The sequence below is a fragment of the Equus caballus genome, chromosome 1 (assembly GCF_041296265.1).
Source record: "Equus caballus isolate H_3958 breed thoroughbred chromosome 1, TB-T2T, whole genome shotgun sequence".
NCBI classification, from domain to species: domain Eukaryota; kingdom Metazoa; phylum Chordata; class Mammalia; order Perissodactyla; family Equidae; genus Equus; species Equus caballus.
Genome location: NC_091684.1, coordinates 174506171 through 174520960, shown reverse-complemented (window position 1 = coordinate 174520960; position 14790 = coordinate 174506171). Strand labels below are relative to the sequence as shown.

General features: G+C 46.8%; 1 long non-coding RNA gene across 2 annotated transcripts; it reads right to left on the bottom strand.

Moving 5' to 3' along the window:
* Positions 1 to 6191: 6191 nt before the first annotated feature.
* Positions 6192 to 14364, bottom strand: LOC138924975 (uncharacterized). Of its 2 annotated transcripts, none has more exons than XR_011440472.1 (4): positions 13987 to 14364; positions 13404 to 13573; positions 9448 to 9674; positions 6192 to 7278 (listed from the first exon to the last, which is right to left on the bottom strand). It is a non-coding gene; the product is annotated as an uncharacterized lncRNA (long non-coding RNA). The 2 variants fall into 2 exon arrangements; XR_011440471.1 differs by lacking the exons at positions 13404 to 13573; positions 13987 to 14364 and adding exons at positions 11238 to 12912; positions 13139 to 13370.
* Between the last annotated feature and the right edge of the window lie 426 nt (positions 14365 to 14790).

Sequence of the window (14790 nt, the reverse complement as noted above, 5' to 3'; positions counted from 1 at the left end):
AGTTTAATAAAATCTCTATTTACAATTACCCAGTTTGAGTTCCTACCCACTTCCTGCTGAGGCTCTAAACTGATACACAGCCCAAAGCATTTTTGCCAGGATTTAAGCATCCTCAGCCACAGGAGGGGAGAACGAACTTGTCCAAAGAATGAAAGGGGCAGCTAATCAAAGTTCTTGCTGAGGTGTCCTAAAGCCACAGTAAAGAGCATAGCCCTCAAGTGGCCGATAAACCTAAGTGGAGATTCCTTCACCCTTCTCCTCCAAGTCCCCCCATCTCCCTTCCCAAGTCCCAAGGAAAGAACCCTGGACTAGAAATTGGGAGTTCTGGTTTAGAATCTGGTCTTCCCCCTTGAGTGTCTTTGGGAAGAGCAGCTAATTTCTCTAGGCCATGATTGCTTCATCTTTAAAGAGTAATAGTCCCTCAGCAAGCCATTCCATCTCTGACATTATTAATCTGTATAATTTAATTTTACCCTGGACATTCTATCCTCTCCCCTGTGCCCCATGGGACTTTAGCTTTCTTTGACAAGGTCCTCTTGGCTGCATTAGTTAGGGTATGTTGCAATAATAAACATTCCACGGTTCCATGTAAGACTCCAGGGCAGTTCCAGCTCAGGACAGTTGGGTTGAGGATGGGGGTAGGAGTTTTGCTCCATAAAGTCACTTGGGTACCCAGATTGATGGCAATTCTGCCATCTTCAACACGTGGCTTTCAAGATTGATGTGGTTGTTTCCATCCCAGTCAAGCAGAAGGAAAAAAGAGGCTGGGGGAGAATTTTTGGGAGTATTTACGGGCCGGGATTGGATGTAGCATTCATCCCAGCTGCTCTCATCCCATTGTTTAGGACTCAGTCACGTGGCCACATCTAACTGCAAGGCAGAGGATATAGCTTGGAGCCTAGGAAAGAAAGAATCAGTGGATTCCGGTAAACAGCTAGGCGTCCCTGCCAGAAAAGCTCACACTGAACTCCTTCATCTCCCAACCCAAACCCTTACACAGCTGGCTCCTGCCTCCCTCTCTGATCTAACCTAGTCTCCTGGCACACCGCCTCTCACTGACCATACCCCTAGTCTCATGGGCCTTCCTTCAATTCCCGAATCCCACGCCTGTGCACAGTGCTCTTTCTTCTGCCTGGCGCACTCTTCTCGCCAGGCCTGGCTCTTTCTCATCATTTAAGTCACAGCTCCCTCATCACCTCCTCAAGAGACCTTCTCTTGATCATCCTAGGTAATGTCGTCCCCACCTCCTGGACACTTCTATGGCATTGCCCTGTTGAGAATTAATGGCTGAGTCTTCCAGAATTGAAGAAATACACCAAATATCGAGCAACATAATTAAAAATAAATCCTCGCCCTAGCTGGAGAGATCAGAGTGCAATTACAGAACATCAAAGAGAAAGAACGACTTGAAAGAATTTCAAAAGCGTTAGTTCAGCAAAAACGAAAATGAACCAAAAGGAGGAAAAAGAGGCAAGAAGCAGCAGTGGGCCAAGAGAGCAATAAAACATGTTGGCAAATCTAATCCGTGATTGATAGTAAATTTTAACCATTGAGAGGTTAAAAGCATGGAGGAATTAAAATACTAAACTATAATGTGGAAGTTAGGAGGAAAGATTGCAGAGGGAAATTAAGACACTGTGTCTTCAGTGGAGGAGAATTACCATTTTAATTAACTTTTGACTTTTATAGAAAAATGTAGTTAGGTATGCATCTTAAAAAAGTTTCACCTCCAGGCCAGCCTGGTGGGATAGTGATTAAGTTCACACGCTCCACTTCAGCAGCCCAGGGTTCATGGGTTCGGATCCCCAGCGTGGACCTACACACCGCTCAGCGAGCCATATTGTGCTGGGATCCCACATAAAAATAGATGACGATCGGCACAGATGTTAGCTCAGCGACAATCTTCCTCAAGCAAAAAAAAAGCTTCACCTAACCACAAACACAGATGTAGAAACTGAATGTATTACTTCTAACCAATAAAAGAACCAAGAAAACTTCATTAATTCAGCAGAAGTCAAGAAATGAGAAGAGAAAAAAAAAAGAAGTAGGGAAGAGAAGCTTAGTAAAGAAGAAATAAGTCCAAATATGAGGAACTACAAAAAAATGCAAGCAAGTTAAGTCACCTATTTAAAAATCAGGTGAATCAGATTAGCTTTTTAAAAAATCCAGCTAAATGCTGTTTGAAGAGACAAGCCTTAAACAAAATCCCTCAGAAAGGTTGCAAACAGAAAGCTCATTGATTCTTTTGGCTTCACCCGTGACTTCCAGGGGAATGACCCCTGTGGAAACCATGCCAGTACCTGCAGCAACAGGTCAAAGATAAGAAGCCCATTGTTCGTGGAGGACAGGGCGGTAACTATGGATGACTGTGAAGTGGGTCAGTCAGTTCAGACTGTGCTTTCTTTTCTGACAAGAGAGTGTAGCAACTCGAAAGGTGTTGCTGAGGAAGGACAATTGATAATGGCCCATAAATAAAATGACAGGCATTGGCAAAAATCCATCTCCAGTAGCATGGGAGACAATTAAGCAGACAGTTTGGATGTGAATTTTGTCTTATGTGGGTATGAACCTCCTCCTGAGTTTTAGGAATAACTCAGCAAGTTCTTTATCCTCGCCATGCCTGTTTCTTCACCCATAGAATAAAGACAGTGAAGCCACCCCTCTGATTTTGGGGGAAGACTGAATGAGATGACAGTGCCTGGACATGGTAAGCCTTTGGCAAATAGCAGCTAGTATTGATCACTAAGATAAAACCTGATAACCCTGCACTGCCCTTCCCAGGGGGCAATGCCTCGAGGGCCATCTCAGCCCAGGGCCTAGTTCTCAACTTTGATGGTCCAGAAACTCATTTTCTCCCCCCAAGGAAACAAATTGGTAAAACCAAAATTACAAGCAACTGACGTGCAAACCCAAAGATAATTTATTTGTTTTAAGGTTGTATAAGCGCCAAGTAGACAGTTTCTCCCCAGACTCAAGAAATTTTCCTTTCTCTCATCCGCTCCTTCTCCTGGGACGTCAGGTTCACAGTGTGGCAGGACCACTGAATTCACAGTTTCCTTGAAGGTCCTCTGTAGGGGATCGAGAGTAGCCTCTGTGCCTTTGCTTTTGGTGTCTTCTCCTCCAGGGCAGCCTCTTTGTGTTAGGATTCACTTCTCCTGCGACAGAAAGAAGGGCGCCCTGTGCCCCAACCGGAGCACAGCTCCACCTCCACCATCCGACCTCCCCATCTCCCCACCCCCCTCCCCATTTCTCACACTGAACACTGCAGATAGGGCTCCTTATGCATGTGCTTTGGGGGTGGGAGGGAGCAGTTGGGAGTATTCCTCCTAACTTGAGCTTAATCCCTGGTAGGATTCAGTCATGCCGGGGCATGCAGGGCCACCTAGGGCCTTCTTTTGTAAGAGATTGGATGTTAAAGGCACAAAAGAGCACTGGGCACCATGGGAGGGAATTAGGAGCACAGAGCAGAGTCTGTCTGGAAGAGTTATCTTCTCGCTCAGACTCACCACAGAGAGTGATGGTGCTGTTATCACTATGACCTCTGGGAGACACAACTTCACTCCATACTGCTACCCAGTGACCAAGTGCCACATTCAAAACCTTGGAGGGGGCCGGCCCGGTCCCGCAGCTGTTAAGTGCTCACATTCTGCTTTGGCGGCCTGGGGTTCGCCAGTTCGGATCCTGGGTGCGGACATGGCCCCGCTTGGCACGCCATGCTGTGGTAGGCGTCCCACATATAAAGTAGAGGAAGGTGGACACGGATGTTAGCTCAGGGCCAATCTTCCTCAGCAAAGAGAGGAGGATTGGCAGCATATGTTAGCTCAGGGCTAATCTTCCTCAAAAACAAAACAAAACAAAAAAAACCTTGGATGGATTCTCCCCCACAGAGTACAGCCTTTTGGGGAAGGTGTCCATGAGACACAGCTTACATTGACAGCTAAGAGGACATGCAGGATGACATCAGTAGGTGTGGTGGCCAGCCTCCAAGATGGCCCCAGTGGTCCCTGCCTCTTGGTATTCATGTGCTTGTCTCCTCCCACGTGTACCATGGTTGATCCATGTGACCAACAGCTTATGGCAGGAGCATGGCATGTCACTTCCAAGGCTATGTCATAAAAGACATGATGGCTTCTTCCTTGCTCCCTCAAATCACTTGCTCAGGGGAAAGCCAGTTGCCATGTCTTGAACAGCCCTATGGAAAATACTACTTGGTAAGAAACTGAGGTCTCCTGACAACGACCTGAGAGAAACTGAGGCTCAGCTACGTAAGAAAGCCCTATTGGGAGTGAATCCCCAAGCCCCAGTCAAGCCTTCAGATGGCTGCAGCCCTGTGCAACACCTTGACTGCAATTTCATGGGAGATCCTGAGGCAGAACCATCCAGCTAAGCCAGCCCTGGATTCCTGGCCTCAGAAACTATCTGATAATAAATGTGTTGTTTTAATAGTTAAAATGTCCATACTTCCTAAGCAATCTACAGATTCAATACAATCTTTATCAAAGTTCCAATGACATTTTTCACAGAAATAGAACAAAGAATCCTAAAATTTATGTAGAACAAAAAAGACTCTGAATAGCCAAAGGAATCCTGAGATTAAAAGAAGAAAGCTGGAGGTATCACACTCCCTGATTTCAGAATACACTACAAAGCTATAGTAATCAAAACAGCATGGTAGTGGCAGAAAAAAGACACAAAAATCAGTGAAACAGAATCAAGAGCCCAGAAATAAACCCACACATCTATGGACAGCTAATTTTCGACAGGGGCACCAAGACCATACAATGGAAAAAGGAGAGTCTCTTCAGTGAATGGTGCTGGGGAAACTGGACAGCCACATGCAAAAGAATGAAAGTAGACCATTATCTTACACCATGAACAAAAATTAACTCAAAATGGATTAAAGACTTGAATGTAAGACCTGAAACCATAAAATTCCTAGAAGAAAACATAGGCAGTACGCCTTTCGACATTAGTCTTAGCAGCATATTTTCAAATACTCTGTCTGAACAGGCAAGGAAAACAAAAGAAAAAATAAACAAGTGGGACTACATCAAACTAAAAAGCTTCTACACAGCGAAGGAAACCATCGACAAAACGAAAAGACAACCTAACAATTGGGAGGAGATATTTGCAACCATCTATCTGATAAGAGGTTAACATCCAAAATATACAAAGAACTCGTACATCTCAACAAGAAAAAAACAAACAACTGAATTAAAAAATGAGCAAAAGATCTGAACAGACATTTTTCCAAAGAAGGTATACAGATGGCCAACAGGTACATGAAAAGATATTCAATATCATTAACTGTCAGGGAAATGCAAATCAAAACTACAATGAAATATCACCTCACGCCCGTGAGAAAGGCTACAATTAACAAGAAAGAAATAACAAGTATTGGAGAAGTTGTGGAGAAAAGGGAACTCTCATACACTGCTGGTGGGAATGCAAACTGGTGCAGCCACTGTGGAAAACAGTATGCAGATTCCTCAAAAAATTGAGAATAGAACTACCATATGATCCAGCTATTCCACTGCTGGGTATTTATCCAAAGAACACACGTAAAGATACATGCACCCCTATGTTCATTGCAGCATTATTCACAATAACCAAGACTTGGAAACAACCTAAGTGCCCATCAAAGGACGAATAGATAAAGAAGATGTGGTATATATACACAATGGAATACTACTCAGCCACAAAAAAGATGAAATCTTGCCATTTGTGACAACATGGTTGGAATTTGAGGGTATTATGCTAAGTGAAATAAGGCAGACAGAGAAAGTCAAATAACATATGATCTCACTCATAAATAGAAGATAAAAACAACAGTAACAACAACAAACAAACACACAGATACAGATTAGATTGTTGGCTACCAGAGGAGAAGAGGGAGGGGGAGATCGAAAGGGGTGACTGGGCACATGTGTATGGTCATGGATAGTAATTAAACTTTGAGTGGTGAACATGATGTAATCTACACAGAAATCGAAATATAATGATGTACACATGAGATTTATATGTTATAAACCAATGTTACCCCAAAATAAATAAATATGCTCTCCAAAGAAATGTGTTGTTTTAAACCACTGCCCCAACAGATAATAACAATCTTCTAGCACAACAGTAAACAAACGGAGTTTAATGTGGTAAATCCTACTGCATAATTATGGACAAAACTCTAAATGTGTGTAATGGAAAGTAAATGTTTAATAATACTAAGATACATTCAATATCATGGAGGGGGGAAGTGTATTATCCAAGAGCCGTACTGGGAGGATTTATGCGATTTCTTTGGAGAACGCCGATCCTTTCTCACTCCATCTCCAGGGAGAGGACAGGACGCCACTTTCCAACAGAACCCGTGAATCCTGAGAGGGGCTCCCAGGGCACACTGGAGAGCTGGGTGTGTGTTCTCTGCAGCTGCAGGGAGATCCTCGACTCTCCCTAACTCAGGCCTGAGAAAGTGAAGCCGCCTGTGGCCACAGGACAGGGGACCTGCCTTCCCAGGGCTTGCTGGAGGGTTGAGGATTTTCCACGGAACAGGTGTTTGCCGCTCAGCAGAGGGGAAGCCAGGCTGCAGCATCTCAAGTTCTTCCCAAGAGGACCACGAGGAGAGTGAAGAGGCCCCGACTGTTGGTGTTCTGTGGACCACCGGACCGGAGCTGGGGCAGGGTAGGGGGCAGCAGCCAGAGCAACAGAAGCCAGGGGAGGGGGGGAGGGGGAGAGGAAGAGAAAGGGAAAGAGGGAAGGAAAAGAAGCCTTACCTGTGAATGGAGGGTGAAGAGCTGATTATTATCTTGGTTGGGCATTTCATTAAGTTTTTTTATTGTGAGGGTTTTTGCGCATATAGAAGGTGCCTATCACCTAGATTTAATGATTGTTAAAGTTCATGTACTTGCTTCATCTTTTTTTCCTGAGGTATTATCGGCTAGATTGCAGACATCTGGCATTTCACATTTCTGGATGCCTCAGGCTGCCTTTCCAGAGAACAGGGACGTTTTCATGCATGCCACAGGGACACTGTCACACCTAGTAGGGTTAATGGTGATTCTTGGTGCCTGATACATATATATTTTCCCTAACTGCCTCCAAGATGTTTCTTTTATATATATATGTAGTTGGTTTGTTCATGGCCAGAAAGATAAACTGGAAACTTAACTTCCAACATGAAGCTATTATTTGTGACTTAAAGTGACACAAGAGTGTTCCCAAAGAATGAGCAGAATTCCATTCAGGAGTGGTGGAATTTTATCCTCTCATTGCTGCTGAATAAATCTGAAAGAAATGACAGGAAACAAGGGGAAAATGTGTATTTTCATAATTTCAAAAAAAGAGAGAAGTTTATATTTTGTGAAAGTGACAGACACTGCTAGAAAGATGCTCTAATAAGCTTATTCGCATCTTTGTAACCCAGATGTTTAAACACTGCATAGGAATCTCATACATCGCTGATGTGTGTGTAAATTCGTACAGACTGTATGCAGGGCGATGTGGCAGTATCTATCAAAATTTTAAAAGCATACACTCTTTGATCCAGCAAGTTCTTCCTTAGGAATTTATTCTGTACATATCCTTGCCGTGTGAAATGACTAAGCAAAAGGATATACCTGGCAGCACTGTCTGTAACAGAAGAAGACTGGAAACAATCTTAAAGGTCCATCAGTGAGAGATTAGTTTTATATATATATATAAACGTACATATGTGTTATATATTACACATGGTATATATTACATATACTATATAGGTATATGAGTATTCCACCACAGGAATACTATAGAATGCTCTAGGCCAGCAGAAAGAATGAGGCTATGTGTACAGATGGACTATTAAGTGGAAAACAGTGAAGTGAAGAACAGGCTGCTGAGTACATGTGCTGGTACCATAGCATTGCTGAGTACACGTGCTGGTACCATAGCATCGCTTACCCTCCTTACCCACCCTCCCTCTCCCCAGCCCCACTCTCTGCCCGAGAGTGACCTCTGTAAACCCCATCAGCAGATTGTCTTGTTCTCTGGCTCAGGTTGAGTTCAGCCCTTGGGGTGCTGCAGCAACAGAACAGGGGGAGGGAAGAGAGTCAGGAATTTCTGCCCTTGGCATCTTCCCTGGGATGCCCCAGCTTGCCGTGTCACTCACACTGAGTCACTGTGCCATCTTACTCAACTGTTGCTGGCCCTGCTTATTGCACTGTCCCCTTTGCCTTATTTACATCCTGCCTGCACATAGGCAAACAGTCCATTCAACAAACTCCACTCAAATGACTCACTTGATGTGGGCCATCTGTTTTCTGTGAGGACTCTGACTGACGCACTATGTTAGCACTTCCATAAAAATAAAGTGTGTGTGCTGAGGAGGGGGACGCGTGCACTTCCGTATGGCTAGAACATCTCTGGAAAGCTGCACGAGAAACTGCTGACAGTGGTGCCTCTAGGAAGGCAGCTGGGTGGCTGGGGTGGGGAGCGAGAGGAAGGGATATCCATCGTTACTGTAAACTGTTTTGTTCCTTTTGCATTTTCTACTATATGCGTGTATTACTTATTCGAAAATAAATTTTAATTCAATTTTTTAGAAAATAATAAAGACCACAGAGGGACTTAGTGCCAAAAGGCTTCACATGCAGCTGTCTCTGCAGCACCAGATCCCTTCTTCCCCAGGAGTGGCTGCCCTTCCCAGCAGAGTCTCCAAGCACCCGCTGAACAAAGAAAGAAAGAACAAAGGCCTGATGAACAGGCTCCTTCCACTACACGCTACAGACAAGAGGTGAAATATTTTGAAAAGAACTTGGTGCATTAGCTCTTAGACCATTTTCTTTTTTTTTTTAAAGATTTTATTTTTTTTCTTTTTCTCCCCAAAGCCCCCTGGTACACAGTTGTGTGTTTTTTTAGATATGGGTCCTTCTAGTTGTGGTATGTGGGATGCCACCTCAGCATGGCTTGATGAGCCGTGCCATGTCCGCGCCCAGGATTCGAACCGGGGAAACCCTGGGCCGCCAAAGCAGAGCGCAGGAACTTAACTACTCAGTCACGGAGCCAGCCCCGCTCTTAGACCATTTTCTGATACTCATTGGCAAGGTAGGAGTTCAGGCTAATAGCAGTAATTCCACAACCGTCATCAGCGTGTGTGTCAGCCACACCTTGTCCCTCCCCTGCGGACATCAGAGGCACAGTGACCAGGATAACTCTGCTCTGGATTTTCACTTTCACATAGGTCAACCATTTAAGCCCTCTCTGACATTCCTGCCACCCTATGGAGCCCAAACCAGCCTTGACCTGGTTGAGTCACAGCAACTCAGCCTGGAGTCTAGCTGGAAGACCACACAGGAGGGCCCCGCCCACCTCTTCTGGGCTTGGCTCTTTCTCCTCCTGCTCCTCAGCCATGGCTGGCCCATCACCAGCAATGTCTCTATTTTTATCATGCCCATTATTCTGCAATGCTCTTCATTTCACCTCATTATTGTTGGCAGGTCATCTGGAGGCTTCGTCGCCCAGGAGACAGGGAGGGAGTCTGCACACTCAGCTGTCTTCCCAGGCATGGCTAACCTGTCATCTGACAATACACTGTTGGGTCTCTCTCCTCTGGTTGTAGAGTGACCGCCAGAGCCCATCAGTTGTTCTGGCTCTTCCTCCTTCCAGAAGTGTCTTGTTCAATTACAGTTTCCTCCATTGATCCATCTCTGCTTAAACAGAAAGGGAGAAACGTATCTATATTTTATAGACAGATATACAATTGATAGAGAAAACAGAACATCCATATGCATGCTCTGTAGGAACATTTTGGGGGAGAAAAATGTCTCGAGGTAAGTGACTGCATATGAGCAGCATGTGGAATAGAAACACTCTTGCCCTGAGGAGCATGTCACTGCTACTTCTCCAGCCATCGTGGCGGGAGGGCTGTGGCCAGAAGAGAAGTCCCCAAAGCACATTTGCATAAAGGTCCCCAGTACTTTTGCTCCAGACTCCACTGTAGCAACTGGAACAGGTCAGGGTCTCAAGGTGGTAGCCACAGGGAAAAGGAGGGGCAGGTCACTGCTGTTGAGAGGAACTGACACCCTTTGTCTCTGTCCTCATCACTATTTCCACCTGAGAGTCCTGCCCCTCCCTGCTTATACCCTGCTCTCCTGTGACGGGGACAGAGGGCCCCAAGCCTCAAGCCCTCATACCTGGGCCTCTTGGAGCTGCTCCTGCTCATCCTTGCAACATGATCTCAAAGGTCATTTCTTTAGTGAACACCTCCCGGACCCCTGCCCTCCATTCCCTGAAGAAGTTAAAGGTGCTTTCCTCTGAGGTCCTACACCACTTCGTTCTGGAGTTGTTATGGTTGGTAGTCCACTGTCTGACTCTCCCACTGCTTTTGTATCACCAAACTTTGCTGGGTGACTGACACACAGAACACAGCTTAGCTGAATAGCACTGAACCCCGAGTGATTAGAGATGATTATGAAAAGCATCTAACAATTGTTGGCTTGCTTTGGACCAGGCACCGTGCTGAGAACTTCACAGGCACAAACCCCTCAATCCTCACCACAACCCAAGAGGTCGGTGCTGTTGCTCCGCATCCTACAGAGGAGGAGACTGGAAGGGGGTAAGCAGCCTACTCAAGGCCATGTGGGTAGAAACTGATAGAAACTGGACTTAAATCCAAGTCTGTCTGATTCTACAGCATTTACTCATTTCTTAAACTTTTTAAATTCAAAAATAATACCCGCATATGGCAAGGAATAAGAAGAATCCCAACTCCATTAAAGGATAAAAAGTAAGTGACCCTCCAGGTCAACAGTCCCATTCCCAGAACCAACCACTGTTGTCAGCTTCCTTTTTCTTTCCAAAAATAGTCTGTGCATCTGCCCCCCTAAAGATTTGCTTTGACTGCACACTCAGTAGCATAGGCGACATACTGTTCTATACTCTGCTTTCTTCCCATTTAACTTGTATCTTGGAGCTTGTTCCATTATCAGTGCTTACAGACATGTGCATATTCTTTTTAACAGATACAGAATATTCCATAAATGGATACACTATAACTTATTTATCATCCCTGAAGACAGGCATTTAGGTGGTTAGCTATCTTTTGCTACTATACATGGGGCTATAAAGTGTATCCTTGTCTGTAAGTCTTGACACTATTATAATATATTACATGTCAACCCTTGGGCCTTCTGGAATTTTTGGCCTAACAAATGAGGTAGGGGTCCAGTAAAGATGTTGGCCACTATGCTCTACTAGGGCCAAATATTTACCCGGCACAGAGTAGTTGCTTGTAAATGGTTGCCAGTGATGATGGTGATGATGATAACCACAGCAGCATCCACTGTAGCACACTGCCAGGATATGGTTGCTGAGTATATGAGCATGCAGCTAATTCACAGCGTTAAGGATGACTACCTGGAAGTCTTCTATCCCTCAGAGTGACTAAGTCCTAAAAGTCACCTACCCATCAGAATGAATGAGTTGGCAAAACTTCCTACGAGCAGGTCTTGACGTGGGGAGGGGAGAAAGAGATCACACGAACACAGTGGTGGGACACACCAAACTGTGATGACCCAGGATGGAGGTGTCTCTGAAGACAAAATGGGTGATTTGTGTAAGGCATTCCTTGTGGGCTGGTTCAGAAGAACCGCTGTTAGCAGATGCAGGCTAATTGGGATGGTCGAGGGCTGGAGGGAACGGAGGCACATACTTGTGTTAGGCGAGGAGATGGGCAAGGAGGCAAGGCCAGCAGGGCTCACACCAGAGCTCTGAACACGGAACTGACCCTTTGGTTATAGGAGAACATAAAGGGCCTAGGGTGGGCAGTTGGAGGCATGTGTTCTGTGCTTGGTGGACAGAAGATGGAGGATGCCACAAGAGAGAAATATAAGCTGGGAACCCCATCAACTATAAGGATTGTCTGAGGAAGATGCTCTCTTATCCAGATGGGTTGAAGGAAAACTCCACCAGCTGGGGATCCCTGGGAGAGGAGGATGAACAGCTCTGGGGTGGGATTGCCACTCCCCAGAATCAGTGGAAGAGCAGGGCAGAGGCTGCTCCTTGCTCTGGAGTTGATGAGAACAAGCAAACGCCCAGCTGGGCAGGGGTGGGGGCCTCTACCAAGTATAACTAAACAGTAATGTGTGTTCCAAAGCTCTGTATGAGGACTTGGCAATAAGACATCATAATAACAGCTCATGTCTGTCGTAAACCAGGCCCCGGTGTTAACTCATTTAATCCTCCTAATAGTCTTGCAAGTTTATCCCCATTTCACACATAAGAAAACTGAGTCTCAGAGAGGTTGACCCTCCAGAACTGGAGTCATGTAAATTGCATCTGTTATCAAAGTTTGGCCGTCAGTTTAGCCCTGCAGGATGCTCTTACAGGTCGCCTGCTGCCCCCTAAGAGGTATCCTTCACAAACATAGCCCCCAGCAGGATGATCAGGCCTGAGGCCATATCTGTGACTTTCCTAAGCCACTCCAGGAACAAGCAGATCTCAGTACCACTCTGCTCCTCCCCCGCCCTCTGGGAGGAGGGATGAGGTAGAGACACAGCTCTTCTCTGAATAATCCAACCACGGAACAGTGGGAGGAAGAGCACTGGACTGGGAGTCAGGAAGCCCAGGCCAGGTGACAGATGGAGAGGAGAGAGAGCCCCAAAGGAAAGAAGGAGAAGGGTGAGGCCCTTGACCCAGCTCTGCAAAGTAACCAGCTATGGGCTGAACACAGAAGTCACTGGATTCATCTATGTCTGGCAGGCTCAGCAGGAGTCAGGAAATACTGGGGACAAGGAGAGAGGGTGTGGCAGGCCTTTGGCCTCATACCACAAATAAACCTCACCCATTGGATAAGCCGGATGTCCCAGCAGGGCAATCACGACTTGCTTTACTTCAGCTTGGTAGCAAGTCCTTTGTTCCCATCATCCTGGGAGGGGTGGGTGGTTTCTGCAGAAAAGCCCTTATTTAGTCATGGGTCATCTCCTAGGGGTGTGCTGCTTCCTCCTCCCCGCCCTGCTCCCCACTCAGGCTTAAACAGATTTGCCCTGCTCTGGCTTTGTCCTGTCTCCAGGCACCAGGCACAGACCAGCAAAATGTGGAGTCAGGAAAAGAACAAAGCCGACTGACTGCCTTCAGCAGCCCAAGACCTCAACATCACCAGGCCCAGGCTCACCCATCACACCCATCCCAGCTCACTGCTCCCAGAGAGGAAGGCAGCAAAGAGTCAAGGTGCCCCCTTTCATCAGCCACCCTTGTGACAATCACATGTCTCTGTTCTTGCTCTGGTCTGTGAGGTGCTTTGGAACTGTCCTTCCCACCCCCACAGGTTGTCATGGTGCCCGCTGCTCAGACTCTCCATTGGACGGAGCAGCAGACTGTCTCCATGGCAATAAAAAGAATCTGTGGAGAAAAGACATTGGCCTTGGAAATTAACTCACAGGCACACTCCTGGGAAATAAGCTCCTCTTGGGGGGTCAGGAGAGATTCCCCTCCTAGAGATGCAGCCCCTTAGCCACTCCACTGGCCTGGGAAGCCCAGCTTTCCAACGTTGGTGACATCGTCACCATAGAGGATGCCAACTCCAGATTCCTGGCTGCACCAGGAAAACCTGCAAGTGGAGGGAGTGTGGTTGAGACGGGAAACGCCTGCCCTTTTAGGGCTCCACCGCCAGCACCCTGCCCATGCTGTTTCTCCCCCTAGTCTCTCTCCCCCTCTGGCAGGACCCTGGGCCCACTCCTCCCCGCTAAAATGTGAGCTGATACAGCTGAAAACAATCCTCCTCTCCCCAAACACTTGTGTGTTATCACAGAACCTTTGATAACAAAACAAACAGCTCTCTGCTGGTCCACCAGCTCGTCGGGAGGCCCTTCTCTGTGCGCGTATGTGTCTTTCTCTTTATGAATCTTGGCTTTTGCACAGTTCAAGCTCACAGTACAGCAGAGAGCTCACTGGGGTTCTCTGAAACTCCTAGTCCCTCTCGAGACCGACACCCGCACACCTGGAATCAGGCTTCCTTCTCACCTCTGCTTAGTGGACCTGGGTGTCTTCTGAGACTTCTCACTTCCTAAAAACAAATCAAAAAGATCTTTATCAGATACACCTCAGTTCAAGGACCTGCTTTGCCGCTTATTTCACCGTGTGACTCTCTCTGCTTGAGTTGCTCCAAAAGCAGAGCCTAAGACAGGTAAATCCTCTGTGATACGATCTTGGGGCACAGAAGGGAAGGCGTGGGGACAGAGACACAGATCAGCGATGTGGCGGTCCTTGCTGTGGGCAACGGCGATTGATTCCACCTGGACCCACTGAGAAAGTACAGAATGCCTGTGGGATTTCTCCCTCTGCGGGGCCAAAATTGGACCCCATCGGCTCCTGCCCCCCACTGCATCAACCCTACACTGCAGACTCCCTGTGCACAGCCTGAGCGGGCCTTCCTGGAGTCAGACAAGCCACAGGGCAGAAAGCTGACGATTTGTGGTGTGTGTCTGAGGCTCCCGGGAACTGTCCCCCTGCGCCGTGGCCGACATCTGAGGTGGGCCGAGGGGATGCGGCCACACTCAGGCATGTTCCTGAACCCTGCTCAATCTCAGGCTCTCCACAGGCAAATGAGGCCAGGAACCGCCCTGCCTCACGGAGCTGCTACAATCTTTAAAAGAGAGAATTCCTGAGAAGCACTTAGCCCTGTGCCTGACCCAGAATAAAGGCTCAGCAGTGGCCCCTACTATTCTCTTCCTGTGACTGGAGACATCGGCGTCCCCTCTGTTGTGCTGTAAGGCCCTAAAAAGTCTATTCCCCACCCAACCCGCGTCCCTTTGGCAGGACCCAGAT